This window comes from Schistocerca nitens, chromosome 6, assembly GCF_023898315.1.
Source record: "Schistocerca nitens isolate TAMUIC-IGC-003100 chromosome 6, iqSchNite1.1, whole genome shotgun sequence".
NCBI classification, from domain to species: Eukaryota; Metazoa; Arthropoda; class Insecta; order Orthoptera; family Acrididae; genus Schistocerca; species Schistocerca nitens.
Genome location: NC_064619.1, coordinates 493206438 through 493229000, shown reverse-complemented (window position 1 = coordinate 493229000; position 22563 = coordinate 493206438). Strand labels below are relative to the sequence as shown.

Here is a 22563-nt window from a genome sequence, read left to right as displayed (position 1 = left end):
CCTGTTGCATGTTGCCCGTAAAAGACAGATGTCGATAAAACATGAAAACAGGAAGAAGGTGTACTGAACTGTGAAAAAAGAAGCTAAATAGAAACGGTGCAAGGCCCAACCGTAAGATGTGTAAGATCGAGCGAATTTGTGGTTGTGTGGTCATGGTGTTGGACTGCGGAGGAGGACATCCATTTTCAAATCTCCCTTGTGCCCAAGTTCTTTTCCACAAAATTGTGAACTATCCGTTCGGTGATTGACCTGTCTTCTCGTTGTATTCAAATTTGTGTCTGTGCCGTGGTCTAACGTCCATTTGCAACATCGAGGTGGAAGGAAGGGACCTCCAGAACGTACGTACCTCCTGTTTGTTCTACACAAGTACCACATGTTACGACTCTTGTTCTCCGTTTTGGAAGTTTTGACTCTTGAATTCCTTTGTTGTAACATAGTTCACACCCGTTTACTTGTTGTTTTCATTTCTGTGAGAGGTCTATGCGGCATTTCGCCTGTTCTCATTTTTCATCACAATTCTATAAAAAATTATATAATGACAGTTGCCAAGACTACAGAAGGAGGACACATCAATGCTCGGAAGGACAGTTCATAATTTTGTGAAAAAAAAGGGAGGACGATGTAGGTCTGAACACGGATCTTCCGCTTGGCAAATTAACATCGTGACCACACAATCACGACGCCGTGATTGTTGCAACTCGCTCGATGTTGCTCATATTGGGCTTGGACCGTTGACTGTTTCTATTTTGCTTCTTCCTGTCATCATATTTGATACGTGTTCAGTTTATGACGGACGATCCACCGGGCCATTTTAGCAATAAATCTGAAGGGTCTGCGATGGGCAGTTTCCCGTGTCAGGGCGGTAATGCGAGATTCCTGTTGCTGCCCCCGCACTCATACGGGGACGGATTGGATATTGCAGTGCGAACGAGACTCGTCAAAATAGTGTTTCTTCTGTCGCATCAACAGACTAAATTTGTGGGACAAGCAAAGGTTGCGATAATTGCTTATCTACTGTAGACTGCTGATAAGAACGACTGCCGGCCGGGGTGGTCGAGCTGTTCTAGGCGCTACAGTCTGGAACCGCGCGACCACTACGGTCGCAGGTTCGAATCCTGCCTCGGGCATGGATGTGTGTGATGTCCTTAGGTTAGTTAGGTTTAAGTAGTTCTAAGTTCTAGAGGACAGATGACCTCAGAGTTAAGTCCCATAGTGCTCAGAGCAATTTGAACCATTTTTGAAGAACGACTGCGAGGGGTGAGGCCTGCAGCGCGGATACAGTCCTTCTCCTCGCTCCCTTCTTCCTCGGTTTTGTGAAACTGATTGTCACAAAAATATTGCCCTTATTTGGATTGCATTGTCAGCGTTGTCGTATTTTATTGTTCACCACTTATGGTCTCCCAGAGACTTCTATTTCTTGTATACAGCACGAGTGAGAAAGAGGGAGATTTTAGAGAAATGCACATGCAGACATCTCACTCACACTATACGCAAGAAACAGACAAGTATCCTTCCATTGGCAGTGATCTAACTGAATAAAACGAAATACGTATCGTGACGAAAGAACGCATTTCAGCTGTTGCATACACAGTATAAACATTAACAAATTACTGGGACAGCAGCTATTGACGCCAAGCAATTTACAACCAAATGGAGAATAAGCCATATATTATCCAGAATTATCAGTTCAATGAAGAGATGAGACGATTTAATATGTTTACATCGCCTGACATTAAAGTTCCAAATATCGATTTAGCTGCACTCATCAAAATGTTTATAGAAAGGAGTGCACTATTCTGTCTGGAAAACGCACAGGGCATTCTTGTTGGAGGCAGACACTCAATATGCTATAGCTCTTTTCTCGACTACTATAAGAGCCCGAGAAATTGATTCGGCAACAAGATTGAGAGCTTCCTCACTAACATCACTCCGTACAAGCTTTATTAAATGTCGTTGTCCTCAGCTGCAGGACAGACCGCAGACAACGACACGACAGGAATAGTATTCTATGGCCCCACGTTAACGCAATCTGATCTCACACGATTTCTTTCAAAATGGGTTCAAATGGCTCTGAGCACTATGGGACTCAACATCTTAGGTCATAAGTCCCCTAGAACTTAGAACTACTTAAACCTAACTAACCTAAGGACATCACACACACGCATGCCCGAGGCAGGATTCGAACCTGCGACCGCAGCAGTCCCGCGGTTCCGGACTGCAGCGCCAGAACCGCTAGACCACCGCGGCCGGCACACGATTTCTTTCCTCAAGGGTTTACGAACGCTGTTCGTTTTAACTAGAGATTCGAGAAAAGGGACAGAGGCAACGGAAATGGTGATCAAGTGGCTTGCAGAGTACATATGTGGATTTAGATAAACACTTTCAGAACAAACTGAGTTCCACTTTCGTTTCATTTTTCAAGCACATTCGAGGTTAATAAATATAATACATATTTAAAGCGGAATTTTCTCTGAAAAATCCGGCACTAAAGTATCGCCATGGTGGAGTGCCCGCACCCTCAGTCTCTGGACTGGACGTGCTGTGGACACAGCGGTCGCCACGGCTCGCGTGGTTTGTCTTCTCGCAGCCCCTCCCTGCCTCCACCGACCCACTTCGCGGCTGCTGCTGCAGCAGCGCCTTCATTGCCGCCTGCGCTAATAGGCTATTGTTGTCTGCCGCCTCAGCATTGGTCTTAAGAGGCGTTTCGCAACTCGCTTCCTGGGCGAGATCGACTCCTTCGAGAGTCGATTCTCAGAAAGCGCGGCGGGAGGTCCACCTGGGCCACTTCAGTTTTTGTCAACAGCTGCGAACACATGCTGCAAATCAAATGTCTGCTATAAATACTACGCTGAGTCGAACAGGCAATATACAGTGAAGACAAATTCAAGGTACTTGTTTCTCTGCATCCTCAATCATGTATCGCAGCAGGCACGGGGAAAAAAAGACGCAGCATGAAATCTAAGCACGTAGCCAACTTGTTCTACATTATAAATCTGTACCTCACCTACTTACGTATTCCACAAGCCCTGTGCAGTTCTTAGTTGAGGCTCAATTTAAGTGATTATTATTTATTCCCCTTTTTTGTGTCCTCGGAGTCTTTCGCGACGGCATACATAAATAAAACGTTCTCGGTTTTCCAGCCGCATCAATTCGAATAAAATCGTCGATCTTTCGATGGCCATCTCTGCCATCGTCGTCAGGAGTTCACTGACAGTCAGTAAACTCCTGACGACGATGGCGGAGATGGCCATCGAAAGCTCGAGCATTTTATTCGAATCGACGCGGCTGGGAAACCGAGAACGTTTTACTCTTCTTATTCCCTTCTTTGTTCCATTGTGAAATGCATCGAGAGAGAAAATGATATCCACTTGCTTTCGGACGCCTCCTATCTTTCCCATTTCTCTTTATCGTCCATACTCGAAATATCGTTTGAGATGGCAGAATTGTGTTCCAATCATTTCAAATATCATTTCTCTTAACTTACCTTTCCGGCTTCACTTTTCTTCAGAAGCTTTCGAAGTTACTTTAGAGTCTTCATACAGTTGTTATACTGACTGAACCCGTTATTTACAATGCTAGCAGCAAATCCTTGAATACCTTCAACCTTTTTCTTCAGCCCAGCATAGTGAGCACGTCAAACACCTGAAGAAATGTTATGTGGTACACCAATCTTCCGTGCGTTTTCCTTTGCAAACGCGGTACTGTTTCCCACAATTCTCATAGTAAATTCAACTTTTTGATTCTAATTCCATACGTGTTCGTTTCATATTACATCGCTTCTTAACTGAGCTGAGTGATACGATCTCGTACTGTCGGCATAACATTAACGCTATTCTCAAACGCTACTAATTTATTCGCCCTGTTCAGATTCTCTTTCGTCCAGTGGTCAAATACATACTAGAATTTTCAAAATCAACATTATAATAATTGTCTGGAAATTCTGGTAGGCAGCAACAATAGTGGAAAAGTATGCTGAACAGCTATTTAATTTGAAATGTCCATTCGTTCTTGCATAATCTTTGTGACTCATTAAGATATTGGTCCTGGTGTTTTCACTAACTATTTAAGGTAATTATTCCGGATTTCTGAATTTTTAAGTGACTAAAAATTAAGCAAAGGACGGTTACAGTGAATTTCTTGTAATTGGTATCTCGAAAGTCTAAAATTCCTGGTCTAATGCCCTTAGTTCGATTTGTTTCAGGATAAACGCAGTACCTTCGTTGTTTTATAAACAGGAAACGGATACGACCTGATAGGATTCTTAATAAATTTGAAAAAAAAGGTATCACTCTAAATACACTGATTAGACTCCGCAACAAAAATTATTGTATTAATAAGAGCGAGAACAGTACGGCACTTAACCTAGTCCTCCACAGACCATAATGAACCAGGGTACCGCAGAGCTTAAATTAACCATTCGACAAGAAACATGATTTCGCTGTGCATAGATTTCTCCAACTGCTTGTTTGTAATGTATGAAAATTCATAATTAGAAAGAATACAGTCGTTAAATAAATAAATCATATACACTCCTGGAAATTGAAATAAGAACACCGTGAATTCATTGTCCCAGGAAGGGGAAACTTTATTGACACATTCCTGGGGTCAGATACATCTCATGATCACACTGACAGAACCACAGGCACATAGACACAGGCAACAGAGCATGCACAATGTCGGCACTAGTACAGTGTATATCCACCTTTCGCAGCAATGCAGGCTGCTATTCTCCCATGGAGACGATCGTAGAGATGCTGGATGTAGTCCTGTGGAACGGCTTGCCATGCCATTTCCACCTGGCGCCTCAGTTGGACCAGCGTTCGTGCTGGACGTGCAGACTGCATGAGACGACGCTTCATCCAGTCCCAAACATGCTCAATGGGGGACAGATCCGGAGATCTTGCTGGCCAGGGTAGTTGACTTACACCTTCTAGAGCACGTTGGGTGGCACGGGATACATGCGGACGTGCATTGTCCTGTTGGAACAGCAAGTTCCCTTGCCGGTCTAGGAATGGTAGAACGATGGGTTCGATGACGGTTTGGATGTACCGTGCACTATTCAGTGTCCCCTCGACGATCACCAGTGGTGTACGGCCAGTGTAGGAGATCGCTCCCCACACCATGATGCCGGGTGTTGGCCCTGTGTGCCTCGGTCGTATGCAGTCCTGATTGTGGCGCTCACCTGCACGGAGCCAAACACGCATACGACCATCATTGGCACCAAGGCAGAAGCGACTCTCATCGCTGAAGACGACACGTCTCCATTCGTCCCTCCATTCACGCCTGTCGCGACACCACTGGAGGCGGGCTGCACGATGTTGGGGCGTGAGCGGAAGACGGCCTAACGGTGTGCGGGACCGTAGCCCAGCTTCATGGAGACGGTTGTGAATGGTCCTCGCCGATACCCCAGGAGCAACAGTGTCCCTAATTTGCTGGGAAGTGGCGGTGCGGTCCCCTACGGCACTGCGTAGGATCCTACGGTCTTGGCGTGCATCCGTGCGTCGCTGCGGTCCGGTCCCAGGTCGACGGGCACGTGCACCTTCCGCCGACCACTGGTGACAACATCGATGTACTGTGGAGACCTCACGCCCCACATGTTGAGCAATTCGGCGGTACGTCCACCCGGACTCCCGCATGCCCACTATACGCCCTCGCTCAAAGTCCGTCAACTGCACATACGGTTCACGTCCACGCTGTCGCGGCATGCTACCAGTGTTAAAGACTGCGATGGAGCTCCGTATGCCACGGCAAACTGGCTGACACTGACGGCGGCGGTGCACAAATGCTGCGCAGCTAGCGCCATTCGACGGCCAACACCGCGGTTCCTGGTGTGTCCGCTGTGCCGTGCGTGTGATCATTGCTTGTACAGCCCTCTCGCAGTGTCCGGAGCAAGTATGGTGGGTCTGACACACCGGTGTCAATGTGTTCTTTTTTCCATTTCCAGGAGTGTATGTTGTTTTCGTCTCAAGTACACCTGTTGCATATTTAAGTATTGCAAAAGTTAAATGATAGGAGCCCAAACTTGGGTCACATATCCCTTACTGTCTCGCAGCAACCGCTGTTGGCGTAAGAACCACCTGCCTGTCATAGTTTAGAAGACATATCGTCATAAACAGCATATATACATTTTGCAGATAGTATCCACATATGGCACTGAATGTAAACACACAAAAATACCATCGCACGACAAGTAGCTCAAGAAATATATCATCATTAACATAGAGATACGTGAAAAAATTCCGCATCATGGATGAAATTTTAATACATTTATTTTTTACTAATAAGGCGCTCCCATCGTCGAGCCAACTTATGGAAATTCCTGGTACCTGGCAGCGCTTTTGACCGCTTTCAAATGCGATGCGCAAACGGTCGTAGGTGAAAACAATCGCCATCTGTAGAGAGCTATGAAGAGATGTCGCCGTAGACACGTTTACAAAATCCTGTTGTATATACGCGAAGCAGCCGCGCACAGCATATAGGAACTGTCCGGGATATTAGACAGCAAAAGAGTTCTTTTTTCGTTTCCAATACAAAGTACCCGGGGCAATACCGAGTTTGTCAGCTAGTAAAGTAATGACTATAGCTGTTTATTTTACGATGCAGTTCCTAACATTCATAAAAAGTTGTCCAGTACCGCCAGCACAGAATATTTCTGATGAATTCCGGGAAAAGTCTCCTGCGTTTCGAGAAGATTCTGAACAGCATGGAGAGATTTGTAGATCGTCTGCGGATTTTGTCGTTTCGTGGGCTCAGGAAAGCCCACGGTGCATTCGCCGAGCCCTGAACCAGAACTCGATGTCAGTGCGGAGAATTGCGGGGTAGCCGAGCGGTCTGAGGGCGCCTTGCCACGGTTCGCGCAGCTCCCCCCCCCCCTCCGACTTCGACTCCTCCCCTTGGGCGTGGGTGTGTGTGTGTGTGTTGTCCTTAGCTTAAGTTAGTTTAAGTTGGATTAAATAGTGTGTAAGCCTAGGGACCGATGACCTTAGCAGTTTGGTCCCATAGGAACTTACCACAAATTTCCAAATTTCCACTTTCGGCGAACTGCCGCTTCCGGAGTTGGAGAAGCCAAACTTATTAATCATCGGGAAACCGAAGCGACGGTATGAATTCTGAGGAACCTGAGGCAAATATGAATATTTGAGGTTGATGACTAAAATTTCAGAGGGAGTATTAGATGTACTTGAACCAGTCTTCCCGAAACTTACCACGTCATTATTTGTACCTGTCTGACAGTCAAACACACAGCACGATACCCACAACAGTAATATAGATAACAGAAGGAACTATTTGTCCACCACAAGCAATCAAACGAAGAAACTGCGGTATATGATCCCTCCTGCACTAGTACTCTACTACAAAATATTCACTCGTGTCTGTTACAGTAATAAGGAAGCGTTACAATATCAGCAAGCAATTACTGTAATAGGTAAGAGGTACGCTCTGACAGAATCATAAGCGAAACATTCGGGCAAGCGGGCCGTGTTGTGTATGAGCTAACACAATTTAATCTTATACCTTTCGCGAACACTGTAAATGTATCTGTTTATAGTTTGGAGAATGTTTTGAGTGCTTATGTAGTGAAACGGTATGGTTTTTCCGTGCCTAGAAAGGGAAGTATAACAGAAAGGAATAGGTTTGTTTCCGTCACGGTGATTTCAGAGTACTGATGATCAGACTCACTGTACTGATGTAACCTCTTCTTGTTGTGCAAGTTCATTTTTTTGCGGTGCAATAGTTGATCCATTAAACTTCGGGAAATGCGTTTTCATAATTACGTCACCTTTATTATGCGTGATATGCTCCACAGTGACTGATAATAGTAAGAGCTAATTACTGCTGACAGTAATGATCCAATTATCTTTACGGTTGATCATCTCCTCTTCTATGAGTGTAAGGAGTAAGGTTCTCTCTCATCTCAGTACACCCAATATAAAAACTGAATGATAATATTTATTATTTCATTGTGTCGTATATCACTTCCTGCGATACGCGCAGTGTTTTAAGATTGTTATTACTACCTGAATATTTCACGCAAGTATACGCTCAGTTATCTGCTTGTCTTTATCTGCATCCATTTCGTCGGTTGGGGGCATTAAGATCAGCGGTCCCCTCGGTGGTTTTCAACAGGAGGAGTTGAGTTGACGTGCTGTAACAAGACGCACCATAGACGGTAAGATCTGTGGGCGTCAGTGGTTTCTGCTCCTCTTATTAGAGATATGGCGACGTTGTCCGTGGAAGCGTGATCGTCCTATGTTGCAGAACTGCCTGAAGATGATGCATTCTATCACCGAAAGTGGTTGCAATTAAATAAAGCTAACACATACACATCAATAAAAAAGCTGCTGCTGTCCCATTATCCATTAAAAAGAAGGATGTACGGAAACAACCTGGGGCTTTTCGGACTCCTGGAACAACTGTTTCTATTTGACGCCATTTCGGCTACTGGCGTATCTTTGTGATGAAGATGAAATGAAATGAAAAGGATAAAACAAACACGCAATATAGGAGCGAAGGGAATCTCCGACACCGCCGGGAATCGAACCCGACACTCCCCCCCTCCCCTCCCCCAACTCCGAACTAGATGCGGCGACGTCAGTCACTAGTTCACAAGCTACGGACACCTCGTGAAAATAAGGATTGGTCACGTCGACTGGAGATCAGAAATCGGATGCTAGTTGTGACAACTCAATTTGAAAGCTCTGCTTATTTTTTTAAAAAAAGTAGAATTGCAACCGTGCCTAATTAACAGGACCAAACTGATGTATCGTAACACATACCAGAAGAGAAAATGTAAGAGTATCCATCGAATTAGACTGTACAGTCAGTTCAATGGCCGAATAGTTTACACTTGTTTGCGCAAAAAATCTCGTAGCTTGCAGCACTTTGGAAAATACGTTGTCGCGTGACAGTCTACACTATTTGTTCAAAAGTATACGAACACCTGTTAGTGTATATTAATATAGAGTGTGTTCACCTTTAGGGTGTATAATGCAGTGAATCCCGCTGGCGACATTTTCAATGAGTTGTCTGAAAGTCTGTGGAGGTTTCGCAACCAATTCTTCCTCAAAAGCTGAAATCAGAGAAGGTAGTGATGTTGGATACTGAGTTCTGGTTGCAAAGTCGAAAATCGTCGTACTGTCTCACCTCAGAGGTGTTACACTGGGTTCAGATGGGGACCTTGGACAAGCCAATCCTTTTTAGGAATTTTATTGTAAAAAAACCATTGCCTCACAGACGCTGCTTTGTGACGGAGTGCTTGTCATGCTGATACCATCGCCTCCGAACTGTTGCTCTACCGTTCGCATATACACAACGTCGTTAAAATGTGTTCATATATTTCCTCATTCAGCATTTGCTTACGCACAATAAGCTGACCACAACCTAACCACGAAACTCATCCCCATACCATAAAACCACCTCCTCCGTACTTATTTATTAGCATTACACATACGGCAGGTAACGTTCTCCATACATTTGCCAAACCCAAGCCTTTTCGTCGGATTGCCACGGGTTATAGCGTGATTCACCATCCCAAATCACTAGCGTGCAGTCACCCACTGTCCAGTTGCGTCGCTCTTTACATCTCTAGCGTCGCTTAATACTGACTACAAATATGTGTGGCTTAACAATGACTGCAGAAATGTATGGCTTATGAGGGGCTGCTCGACCAACTCTCTACGCGTAATCGTTGTGCTAGCTGGATTGGTGGTAGCATTTAGGAATTCACGAGTAATTCCTTCTGCTGATTTCAATATTTTTTTCACAGCCAACGTTCGCAGAGCTCGACGGTTTCTGCCTGTCAGTACATCTCTACCTGGAGTGTGTTTAGCTGTTGTTGTTCTTCTGCGTTTCCACTTTACAGTCACATAATCAACAGTCGATTTCGGTAGCTATAGAAGGGCTGAAATGTCCCTGATAGATTTGCTTCTTAGGTGACTTCCAATCACTAGTCTGCGTTCGAAATCACTGAGCTCCACTGACCGACTCACTTTGCTGTTACTGCTTCTCTACTGACAATACTCCCCGTCTAATTTTATATTGGCGGGCGGTCTCTCATGACATCTAATACTGAATTTTGCATTACGTGGGTGTGTTGAATTCATTTCTTCCGATAGTAGTTTTGCTTTAGCGGTAGTGGCAGGATTTATCTGCACTCGGACGTTTTCATCTAGTTTCGAGTGGTTTCTAAGACATTTTCGTTCATAATTATCTACTGTCGTCTCACAGTGCTTGAAAAAATACATTTTCTGTACTACAGAAACAAACATGTAAAATAACATACCCAATAACCACCGTCTACTGGCCGGAAGAGCGATGCTAATTTACTGAGTCACTGTAACTAGGCATTGGCACTATCTAATTGATGTGGGAACACTTCCCTGTCCTTTTTTTCCAATGGTGGTGCGAATCCTGTTCGCTACTTCTACAGTGGTTAGCGTTGGATCTTGTTACTGTAGTACTTGGTTCCAAATTTGACAATTATTGCCAGAGTCTATGTGAAGTGCTTTTGCTTTTTCACGCTGTAGATGTGAAGAACTGAAATACATTACTTTACGTGTTTATTCATTTAAAACTGTGCTATAGTTACAAACAGTGAGCCGAACGAGGTGACGCAATGATATAAGTTGTAGACTCTCTTCCCGAATTCAAATCTGCAGAGTCTGTAGGGGGAATTAACAAACACCTTTGGCCTGACGTTAATCGCTTACGTGACTCATCCTGCATAATCTTGAGTTTACTACGCGATCCTAGATGATAAAATTACAAGCCAGCAGCGTAAATGACACATGAGTCAAACAGCCTGATGATTCCTAATTATCGTGGTTTCTAACCATGATGCCAGTAATTCAGATCTTCGCAACCCAGAATTCAGAGAACAACATTGTGAATGTGGAATGTGACTCAGTTAACGCAAACAACACAGAAACAGCCATTGTTAAGTAGACGTGTGAACTACTTGAAATGTATTCGCAGTTGCGAATATGCTTAACCATCATCTGTATAATGGAATTACGACTTTGAAGATTTGTGTCGGACCGGAACCCAAATTCGGATTTCCCGCTTATAGCGACTGCTCGCCTTACCGGTAGGAACCAAGCACGGGTCATGGCCACACCCAAATTTCCATATGTCGTCAACTAGGTGTCTACCAACCTGCACTCGTACAACCATTAGGTATATGCATGCATGTCCGATGGAACATTGCATCGCACTTCTGAACAAGAGTGGCACTACAATACCGTATCGTGTTAACTGCTGGCAGTGACACTTCTCTATCATTGCAGTACAGCTTTCTCGACCAGGCGGCAGCGCTGGTTTGCGTTGGAGGAAAGAAGTGCGTAAGCCCATGACATCAGACGGCTTCCTACTTGTTTCTCTATTCTCGCGTTTCAAGAACGCGCCCGCTGTTCCGCGACAAACTGGGACATCTCGCACCGCAGCGTGGGTGTAACGCTCTTACATCACCGGCTGCCGAGACGCAATAGATAGAATCTACAACACACTGCGGGATAAACAGCCCTGGGTCACAGAAAGATGTCTCAGGGGGATTTCTCTGGAGTTCCTGCTATAACGGAGCGGCATTCGCTAGTTACTCTCAGAATTTCGTGCTTTCCACCGGCCATTTGCAATCAAAATACATACGTACTGGAAATGGTTGATTTTAACTGTCAAAGTCATCAGTACTTCCTTCCCACGAACTTTTCATTTGCAGAAACCGCCAAGTTAATAGGCAATTCTAGGCGGTTGACTAGTGTCAACAATGATGGCGGTGATACTCATAGTATTATTCAACACATTGAACTCCCGTTTATAGTCCCTATACAGCTAACGAATTTTAGGTCATCCAGATTTAGATTCTTCTAAATAACTTATATTGAATCCTGGGCTAGTGCTTCAAATAGTCTACAGGCCAAGAAAGCAGCGCCCGTTACTTCGGCTCTTTGACACTACCACTGCCTGGATGGGGAGGAATCCTAAATTCCTCCGGGTGTTACATAATATGTCGCCCCAGTGCTGTCTAGGTCTTCATATTGTGCATATAGTGATTGAGGCTTTTCTCGCGACTTCTGTCCACTTATTGTGCGTGTCTTCATGTTCGGCGCTGACTTCCTCTCGTCTTGTTGGTGACTAGATTGACTAAGCACGTAAATCCTGCACGTGTCATAGTACCGGTTCCGAGAAGTGGCACGCTTGACCTCTGGCAGAATATTTTTATTCCACACCAAAGGTCGGTTTACTATCCCCACCGAGTATCAACGTGCGTTAATGTAAGTGGGCTTTTACTCTTTAGCCTACAATTACAAAACTAAGAAAAAAAACAGTCGAAAGAATAAAACCCTGACATGTTGAAAACCTCAGCTCGAAATCAGTACTTCTTGTCATTACAGGGTGTTACAAAAAGGCACGGCCAAACTTTCAGGAAACATTCAGGAATGTTTCCTGAAAGTTTGGCCGTACCTTTTTGTAACACCCTGAATATGTAGGGAATTCAAACAGCATCATTTTTAGTACTTATAGGAATCAGTATACTACAATCCAGCGAATTCATACAAAATTGTGGTGAAAACACTGCCATGTCGAGAAGAGATTACGTTTGTGAGAGAAACGAAATGTTCCTGGTATGCAATAACGTAACTCGATCATTTATATTCATCGTTTCTGTTACCTAAATACAGAAGCTTGTAAATACCTGTACACTTATGATCAGAGATAAAACAAACTTAAAGACAGCATCCTCACTTGCCAGAATGATAGTATCATAAACATTCAACGGAAAAAAATATTTCAAAAATGTATTAAAGCTCCGAAAAGAGCGTCTCTGGTTGCACTTGCGTTCAAGAAACAGGAGAAGCCATAGCGCAAATACTACACGGCTCGTAAGAAGACATGTTGAGTGTTACCTCTCTAGGCAGGCAAAGTCGTCATGAAGGAAAAATAGGTATAACAAAGACTATAACAACATACTACTTAGTTATTACATAGAGAACTGTCCCTGAACCCAAATTAGAGTGAATATGATACGCTCGACAGTCGCACAGCTGCGCAAACGAGGATCGTTTGCTGAAATGTACCTCCGTTGTGTTTGCAAACACCACATCTCAGGCAGACCTTGGTACGGGCGACTGTTTACTGAGACAGTGTCATAGTCAGGCTGGCCAACCCACCGCCGTCCAGCGTCTTCTAGCTGAAGATCGTACAATCATCCCTTTTCAGCTTTCATCCTCTTATCTCAACTGAAAAACAAAAGTAATCATAAAATAATTTTCGAGTTATCCTAACTTGCACCCCAACCGTTCACACAGTTATTTTAAAGTTTAAGGCATGTTACTGGTATTAATACATTACTGCAATGAATCGTCTTTTAGCTGTTGTGCTCAATAACAAAGGCCACCGAGCGGGATAGCGCAGTGGTCACTACACTGGACTCGCATCGGCGAGGATGACGGTTCAAACCCGCGCCCGGCCGTCCTGATTTAGGTTTTCCGTGATTTCCTTAAATCGCTTCAGGAAAATGATGAGATGGTTCCTTCGAAAGGGCACGGCCGATTTCCTTCCGCATCCTACCCTAACCCGATGGGACCGATGACCTCGCTGTTCGGTCCCTCAGCCAAATCAACCGACCAACCTAGGCTAGAGCCTGAAGTCTCGACTCAGACCGTTCCAGGCCAGGATTTGGACTCCGCCTCCTGCGAAGGCAAGTCCAATGACTACGATGCTCTCTCCTAAAAATGGTTCAAATGGCTCTGAGCACTATGGGACTTAACACCTGAGGTCGTCAGTTCCATAGACTTAGAACTATTTAAACCTAACCAATCTAAAGACACCACACACATCCATGCCCGAGGCAGGATTCGAACCTGCGACCTTAGCAGCAGCGCGGTTCCGGACTGAAGCACCTAGAACCGCTCGGCCACAACGGCGGGCCTCCTCTTTCCTCCTGCGTTGTAAGGATTAATTATATCCCGAAGCTTCCTCGACTCATAGCACATTTCTCACATATCTCGTTACCCAGTGAAAGGAAAGGCGCCACAATTCTCCGTATTAGTCCAACATTAATAGACACAGCATTGCTGTAGCAAAGTAGCTGGTGCTAGAATAAGTTTTCACTACCATTGTTTCCCACCTTCCATCTTCCATTCGCGGATGGCACCTGAGAGGAACAACACGCATTCATTACCGTGACACACACTCATACAAAGTGATTAGCCAAAACATTATGACCACCTGTTTAATAGCCTTTTTGCCCATCTTTGAAACTAAATACATCACTGATTCTGCGTATCACGGTTCCGACAGTTTATTGGTAGGTTTGTGGAAGTACGTGGCATTAGATGTCTACGCATCGGTCGTATAATTCGAGTAAAAAACGGGGCGCTGATTTGCGTACACGGTGATGTCGCCAGATAGCGACCCAGATGGGTTCCACAGGATTTACATCAAGCGTATTTGACCGCCGGGACATTCACTTCAGTTCACTATAATGCTGCTCAAACCACAGTATCACGGTTTTGACTCCGAGACATGAGCAATTAGACATCGCCGTCGGGGAAGACATCAAGCATGAAGAGATGCAGGTGGTTCGCAGCGTGCCTTCGATTACTACCACAGGTCCAATGAAAACGCAGGACAATGTCTCCCATACCCATAGCATAACACCACTCCCACCAGCCTACGTCGTGGCGCGCTACATGTTTCGAGCCACCGTTCACATCGATGACGGCTTTTGTCAAGACGACCACCGACCTAAGGTCGCAAAAATGTGATTCATTCGAAGAGCCGACACGTTTCCATTGATCTACGGTCGATTCTCGATGGTCCCGTGCCCATTGCAGTCGTAACTGACCATGTCATTGGGTCAACATGTGAACAGCTAGGGGTGGTCTGCTGCGGAGCTCCACGTTCAACAACGTACGATGAACGACGTGCTCCGAAACAATTGTGCGTGTACCAGCATTGTGCTCTTTCGGCAGAGATACCACACATCACCATCTATCAGACAAGCCTCTAAACCCCACGTTCTGTGAAGAGTCGTGGACGTCCAACCATTTAACGCCTAGTGGTAGTTTCACGTCCCTCTACCTCTTACCGTAGTAGCACGTGAACATTCGACCAGCTTCGCCGTTTTCGAGATAGTCGTTCAAAGCTGTGCGTAATAATAATCTGCCCTTGTCAAAGTCGGTTATCTCAACGGATTCCCCCATTTCAGCCCATATCTTCGCTAGGCTGATCTCCCGTCTGTGTCTGCTCCGCTTACATACTTCTGTTACCGCGCCACGTCCCCGCAACGTCACCAGCGGCATCCAACGTCGCGGTGGCCAGTAGTCGTAATGTTTTAACTTATCAGTGTACACTGAGTAAACACACTTAGGACACAACTGTAATTCACCGCCTGTAATGGGACTTTAGTGCATGGAGGAAGCAAATCGTTTCCAAACAGGCGTCTCAACAGCCCCTCGGGATCTCCATCCAACAAAACGACACTTTTCTTTCTTTCCGTTCTTTCCAATGATCGCGACGTCCACGGGCTGATAAACTCAAACGTTCCATTGTTCCTTTGCTCCTTAATGCCGAAATCCCTTCTCAGGTCGAAATCACATTCAGGCTTTCCATCTTCCTGTTCTCTGTCCTCCCTTACCAAGACACTTTTTCCCTTTCGTTTTTCTTGAGCAGTGGGTAATGTTCACGTCCGCAGATCCAGCTGCCGATAACCACGAGCGCGTCCCGTAATGTTTATACATAGGCTATTGAGCTAAGGAGAGGCAGGCTGTGGGTGTGTTTGCGGCCGGCGTGATGTCACGACGGTGACGCTGCCGGCTGTGACATCAGCCGCGGCTCGCGACTCCCTGGAGCTTGCGGCCGCACAAATGTCAGCTCGGCTCGCTGGCTTTGCGTAAGCAGCGGTGTCCGCACAGTGTGGGAACGCCACCGCGCTACGCCCACAACCGCCCCACTACTGCATCGAATCTCTAATTACCGAGCAACTACCCACACAGCCTACTGACCACCTATGACCTGCTTCACACCTATGATGTCCTTGACCGTATTCCTCTTTAGTGCGGAAATAGTAGACTTACCTCGTCTCAATTTCTAAGCTGGCTTCTGATATACGGAAGGACTTGTTTGTAGCCGCTGTATAGTACACTTTATGTATTTTTCCGCTTGTAGAACAGATCCAAAATATTTATACGAAAGTTGTATATCAGTGTGGAATCCGGAAGTCTGTCTGTCAAGGACAGTGGATGATCGCCTCTATGACTGACTCAGAGCTTCAACTAGCCAATTAATCTTTCTCCAAACTCTAAATGGAAATGCACTGGCCCCGCAAAGAGATGGAGACCTCAAATGCTTATACGCCTCCCCCCCCCCCCACCCCCAAGACATGCGTTTTCGGCAGTTTCTCTAAATATTTTAAGGTGAATGCTTAGCTGGTTCATTTTGATAAGTCCAACACCAACACATTTCGCTATCATCTAATGATACCGCTATTAACAACACAGTGTCTCTGACCACCACTAACCTTGTCAAATATGTTCAATGCCGCACTCACTCCATTAAAAAATATCTTAAACTGCACTTGATAAGGCGAAAATATTGACGAGTAGTGGATATTAAGCTAGTGACAAATTTAACCTCAAAATTAGGGACCATAGTAGGGGAAGTGATGGAATTCTGCTACCTAGGAAACAAATTAACGCCTTATGGATACCTTATCTGGTAGGTATGACAGAGGACACCCGAAAAAGTTCCGAGACGGGCAGCTCGTTTTGTATTGTCGCGAAAAAGGGGCAGACTGCCATAACCAAAGGAAGCATTATTGGCCAAAAGAAGTCTACAACTATCAAACATCAGTCTTAATTTGAGGAACAATAACAAATGTGAAGTCCTTCACGTGAGAAATTCGTTAAATTTCGGGTACACAATAAATCACACAAATTTAAAAGTTATCCATTCAACTGAATACCAGGGGATTTCAATTACGGGCAATGTAAACTGGAACCATCACATACAAAATCTAGGGAAGGTGAGCCCAAGATTATTTTATTGACAGAAGACTTAGAAGGTGCAAAAGATATACTTAAGAGACTGTCTGTACCATGCTTGTCCGACATTTTCTGGAGTACTGCGGCGCGGTATGGATACCTTACCTGGTAGGTATGACAGAGGACACCGAAAAAATCCAGAGACGGGCATCTCGTTTTGTATTGTCGCGAAAAAGGGGAGCCAGTCTCGCGGATTGCTATTTGTGGTAGCAGGAATTAAAACAAAGGCATTTTTCGACGCTGTGACATCTTTTCAGGAAATTTCAGTCACCGAATTTCTCCTCTGAATGCGAAAATATTTTCAGTTTTTTTTCCCGAAGTGACGTGGTTTGGAAACCGAGAAGATTTTAGTGAAGCATGCCACCGCGGAAGACTCCGAGGACACGAAAATATTTTGTTGACTTCCACTTACATAGCGGGAAATGACCAAGAGAAATCACAGCTCGTACGGAACGATTTAGTGTTCGTTTTTCCCAAGCGCAATTCGAGAGTCTGAAAGTGGTTCGATGAACCCTCTGCCCAGAGCGAATTGGAGAGTACTCAGGTAGACGTAGAAGCGGAAGAAGAAATTTTCGAGAATGTACGTTTGGTGTCCGAGCACATTGCATGGAAGTGGTAATGGATGGTGGGGAAACTGGAAAACAAGGCAGTCGCAGGGTTTCAAACGCGGCGTTACAGAAGGACGTTGAAGATTAAATCGACTGATAAGAAAAATCGAGGTTTTCTGCAGAATCGCCGAGGAAAGGAATATGTACAAAACACTGACTAGAAGCAGGGACGGATGTTAGATGTGTCGACACAAAAGGAAACAATTTCCGTGGCGCTACAGGGAACCGTAGAAGGCAAAAATTGCACGGGACAGTACAGATTAGAATATATACAACAAATGATTGAGATCATTGGGTTACGCACTAGTCTGAGATGAAAAGTTTGTCACAAGAATGGAAAATGTGACGGGCAGCATCAAACCAGTCAGATAGCTGATGAAGAAGAAGGAGGAAAGAAAGTTGGAAGAGCCACTTTCAGGTTTGAGGACACGTAATCACGGTGAAGCACTGTAGCCCTACGCTGAAGCATGGAGATCGGATTCCATTATAGAACGTCGATGGAATCCGAACTGCATTTAGGTATTAGACCCTGCAGCACGAGATGCGTTTGTAGCATAGCTATAACGCTTGAGGCAAATGATTCGAAATAAGGAACGACATCGGAATTCACGAGCGGTGATTCACATTCAGGTTATCCACAACTTCCCTAAATCAATTACGTAGAATGCCAGGACAATCCCTTTGTAAAGTACATAGCCACTTTTCTCCCTTGTCCTTGTCCAATCTGAGCTTAGGCTTCAAATACCTTGACTTTGATAGGACGATAAACCGTACGTATTCTCCCTTCCAGTTTTTCCTCTTAGTGCGGTGATGGCTTTCAACGCATCTCACATCTTTGAACGTGTGAGTAAGGCCTTCTAGGAAACAGTTTTGAGCATGTATAAGACAATGTGATGCTGTCTCGCGGATTCGTAGCACACGAGTTTTTACGAAGACGTATGTGCATCGTGACGAACGCATCCCTGAGCCATGAGGCCTACAATGTTCAAACCTTCGACACTTATACAAACTGCTCACTATTCATACGTTTTGTTGTTTAGCACAGGCTCCACTAGCTTGAAAGAAAAGGGATTTCATTGAGTTAATGCTCTAATGCACGTAATTTAAATGATTCCCTTCTTCTCGTCCGTTTTAATCAGCCGGGAAATTTCATAACGTAGTAGGCTTCGCTGCAGAGTAAAAGACTCGTTTTATATGCAGTGAATAAGATTGTCGGGAGACGGTGTTCACGAAGGTCTGCTAGTGCTCTCCCTTGGGTGACCAAAATGTCAGTGTTAGATGACAGCCTTCTTGTCCACATGGCGGTAACAGAGCGTACAGCTTCTTCTTCTGTGCCGGTTCGACGCTCGAGCACCTGTATTCTGCAAGATGGACTGGTAACATGTATACCATTGCGTTGGCTTCAGTTACCCTGAAACGAAGAACTCTCTCAGACTTCAGATGGAGCAATCAAGCAATGCTCGTAAGCTGCAGCAACCCCTGCGCCAGGGAGGTTTAAGCACTAGGTGTCACGCCTGTATTGGCCACCACACGCCTTATTCGCATGGCATTGCACCTGCGCATGTTGGGAGGAATGGTCAAGTGTTTTTTTTTTTTTTTTATGAAGGGTAAGATTGCTTAGGAGTTCATTCCAGCCCTTGAAGCCTCTTCTTGGATACGCTTAGATATATGGCGATTATGACTCATTATAACACCGAAAAATGGAAAGAAGGAAGATTAGGATTTAACGTCCAGACGACGACGGTGGCGTTAGAGGCGGAGCACGAAATAGAATTAGGAAAAGATAGGGAAGTTATCGGCAATTTCCTTTTCTAAGGAACCATCGTGTCATTTTCCTTAACCGACTCATGTAAACAACATAAAACGTAAATATAGAGGGCCAGAATGGAATCTGAACCACCGAAAGTAAGCCCACTACGCCACCCTGCTAGGTTCCCACGTCGAGCACTTCCTTCGATTTATTAGCCTTACATTTTATTTGATTATGCCGAGAATAAGTAAGATGTATTGATCATCTTCAAGTCTTCTTGCATTTCACAATAATTTTCTAATGGTGTGACCTTAATGTATAGGCCTACAACAGCAGCCTGAGGACTTATCGGGTTATGTATACGCATCAAGAATGGCCACTGTCGTATCAAACTTCCTTAAGGAACCGTATATACTACTCTCTCTTGTGATAATGCCTTCCCATCGAAAACAATTTATTGAGTTCTGCTTTCTACGAAGTTCTTAACATTATAATAAATCAGATCTCACTTAGTCTTCTATCCGGCAGTGTACAACTATGTCGAAACATATGCGCTTCCAACTTGAGCCATGCTATCTACAGCCTACTGGATCGCATGGACAAAACGAGCTAAACTGACTTCGCACGATCGGTGCTTCCAGAATTACCGTTGACTGGAGTTACTCGATCTCCTCTGGTCCCTCTCCTTGCCACTTGTTTCACAGCTCATGATAGTTTTGGATTACATGTCCAAGTCATTCGCGGTACGCCTCTTGTTCGTAAACTACAAAGTATGTCATACTGCATGCAGCAAGGCTGTAAAGTTTACAGCCAGCATGGAAAGCCGTTTCCCAAGTAAATTTAAGCGGAAACTCAAATTACAAGTGACGGCTCGGAGTTTACGTTTAAACATCCAAACAGAGTATGCGAGTAGTGTAAGAAGAAGTACTGAGCACTGCGATGAGATCCATTTAAAGCACGCGCCAGTGAGGCAGTCTCATTGCCCAGTTTACATCGACAAGGCCTGCCTTTTTTCTGCTTTCCGCGTGCACGCGTCTGTGTGTGTGTGTGTGTGTGTGTGTGTGTGTGTGTGTGTGTGTGCGCGCGCGTGTGTGTGAGAAGCGCGCAGGGCGCGGCGAGGCTCGTGGTTAACCGATGCGGGCGACGTGTTAAACAATTGCATCACCGACTGCTAGCAGCTCTGGGAAGACGCAAGGCGCGCCTGACCGCAGGCCAAACAAGCGAAGCGAAAAACCGCGCAGGGATCCCGTCTAGCCAAATAAGGACGGCATACTTTAAACACGCGGCCCACAGCTGTGCCCCAGTCCAGTCCTGGATGCACGGTTTATTCTGCGCTAAATATACGCGAAAAGTGCAACTTAAAAAACTCCCGCAGCAGCTTCAGCCTGGGACCCGGAAACAGTGCCACCGTTGGCCCAGTCCTTGCAGAATGGTCGCCTGTGACCCACACTGACAAAACAAGCTGTCACTCATTCTGTGGACACAAAAACGTGCACTAACATGGCCATTACACCAGAATGAAAATAATGTGCATTTCTCTCATTCGAAAACATTGAAAGACAAAGAAGTTCTAAGACTCAGGGAATGAGCGCAGCTAGCAGATGCAGGGATCCTGCAGCGCCGTTCTAGAGAAGGTCCTAGTGAACGTGGTTTGTCAAGGGATTCCTCCGACTAATTATGGAGCGTCAGGTGTGTATGTGTGTCGTTTAGATGACTGTGATCAGTGCTTGTGCAGTGCAGTGTTGGGTTTGGGGGGAAAAGGAGGGAGAGGGCGAAACCCGGCGCCAGCACAAAGCCTACGCCTCTCAAATAGAACCAAGGGCGCCGCAGAGCTTAACGTTCCTATCTTGCAGACGGATCACCATCATCATTATCACATGCCCTCAGTTTATGACACACTCTGGAGAAGTTTGAAATTTAATGCAGGGAATTGGTTCAAAGTTTGGTGACCAGGAAATAAACGCCACCATCTCTCCTTCTCTTGCCGATCAAATACTGGCAGTGAAAATTTCATGTACTGCCAGAATTTGAACCGACTTACCTCCGAGCCGAGCGCCACCGCATAAACGTGCGTTAGGGACCCCGGCTACAGAGACGGGTCGTAAATGTTTAATGATGTAAATTATTTACGGAAAAATAATATAAACAGAAAAATCTGTCGGAAGAACATACTGAAAGTTGAGTACATTGTACATTGTGACGGTTGTAGTCTTCACATAACAGACAAATCCATGTTCAGGAAGGCACTAATTCGTCTTGTAAGAGTGAGAGTCAACAACTAGCTTTCTCACTCTCTTGGTATGGCGTCGGGGTATCATTTACAAGATAAACTGTCATGGACGCTCACTAAAACAATGGAGGCGTATCAAACTCAGAAAATTTTAAGGAGTTAAATATTACCCTTCCTGTTACTCGATTGTGGCAACTACTTCTAGGACAGACCAGAAATCTAAGAACTTCATCCAGGGAAGTGTATGGCTGCTACGCAATAAAAAAAACAGAGCCGCGACTTTATTCCAACTGAGGTCTGCCCTTGTTATAACTACAGGAAGGGTAAAATTACTGGGTGTTGTGTGATGTCCTTAGGTTAGTTAGGTTTAAGTAGTTCTAAGTTCTAGGGGACTGATGACCACAGATGTTAAGTCCCATAGTGCTCAGAGCCATTTGAACCAGTAAAATTACTGAGTAATCAGCGCAGAAAGCTTCATGGAAGTGTACAGATCGTCACAAATTAGGACTTTTACTCTGAGCACGCTAAGTACGCTCCGCACTGCAGATGAGAGGACGCCTTTTTGTCTTTTTTTTTCAGGCGTGTATCCCTGACAAACTCGTGGAGTGCCATCATTACGTAATCTTTCCACTACTACTTCATAGCTTTGCCGCTCGCCATGTGGATGAATATTTCCAAGAATAAACTGTTCTGTTACTGGAGTAGCCAGCCCTCCTGTGATCTAAAAGACGCATCTGATTTGCTGCCTGGAGGCCGTTGCCATTTACAGTCCTCCTCTCCAAACGCTTAAGACGTCGAGTGCAGACTTGCATCTCGAATAATATTCACTTGTTATGGGTTTCAATAGACGCCACAATTAACAGCACAAAGAGCACTGAATTGCTAATTGGGGTAATCACACAACGTGCTCAAGCTTCTTACGTTATACCAAAT

General features: G+C 45.1%; 1 protein-coding gene across 1 annotated transcript in view; it reads right to left on the bottom strand.

Annotated features, from left to right (window-relative positions):
• The window catches only part of LOC126263018 (collagen alpha-5(IV) chain-like), a 609289-nt gene that overhangs the window by 444282 nt on the left and 142444 nt on the right, over positions 1-22563 (bottom strand). The gene's annotated exons all lie outside the window — the stretch shown is intronic.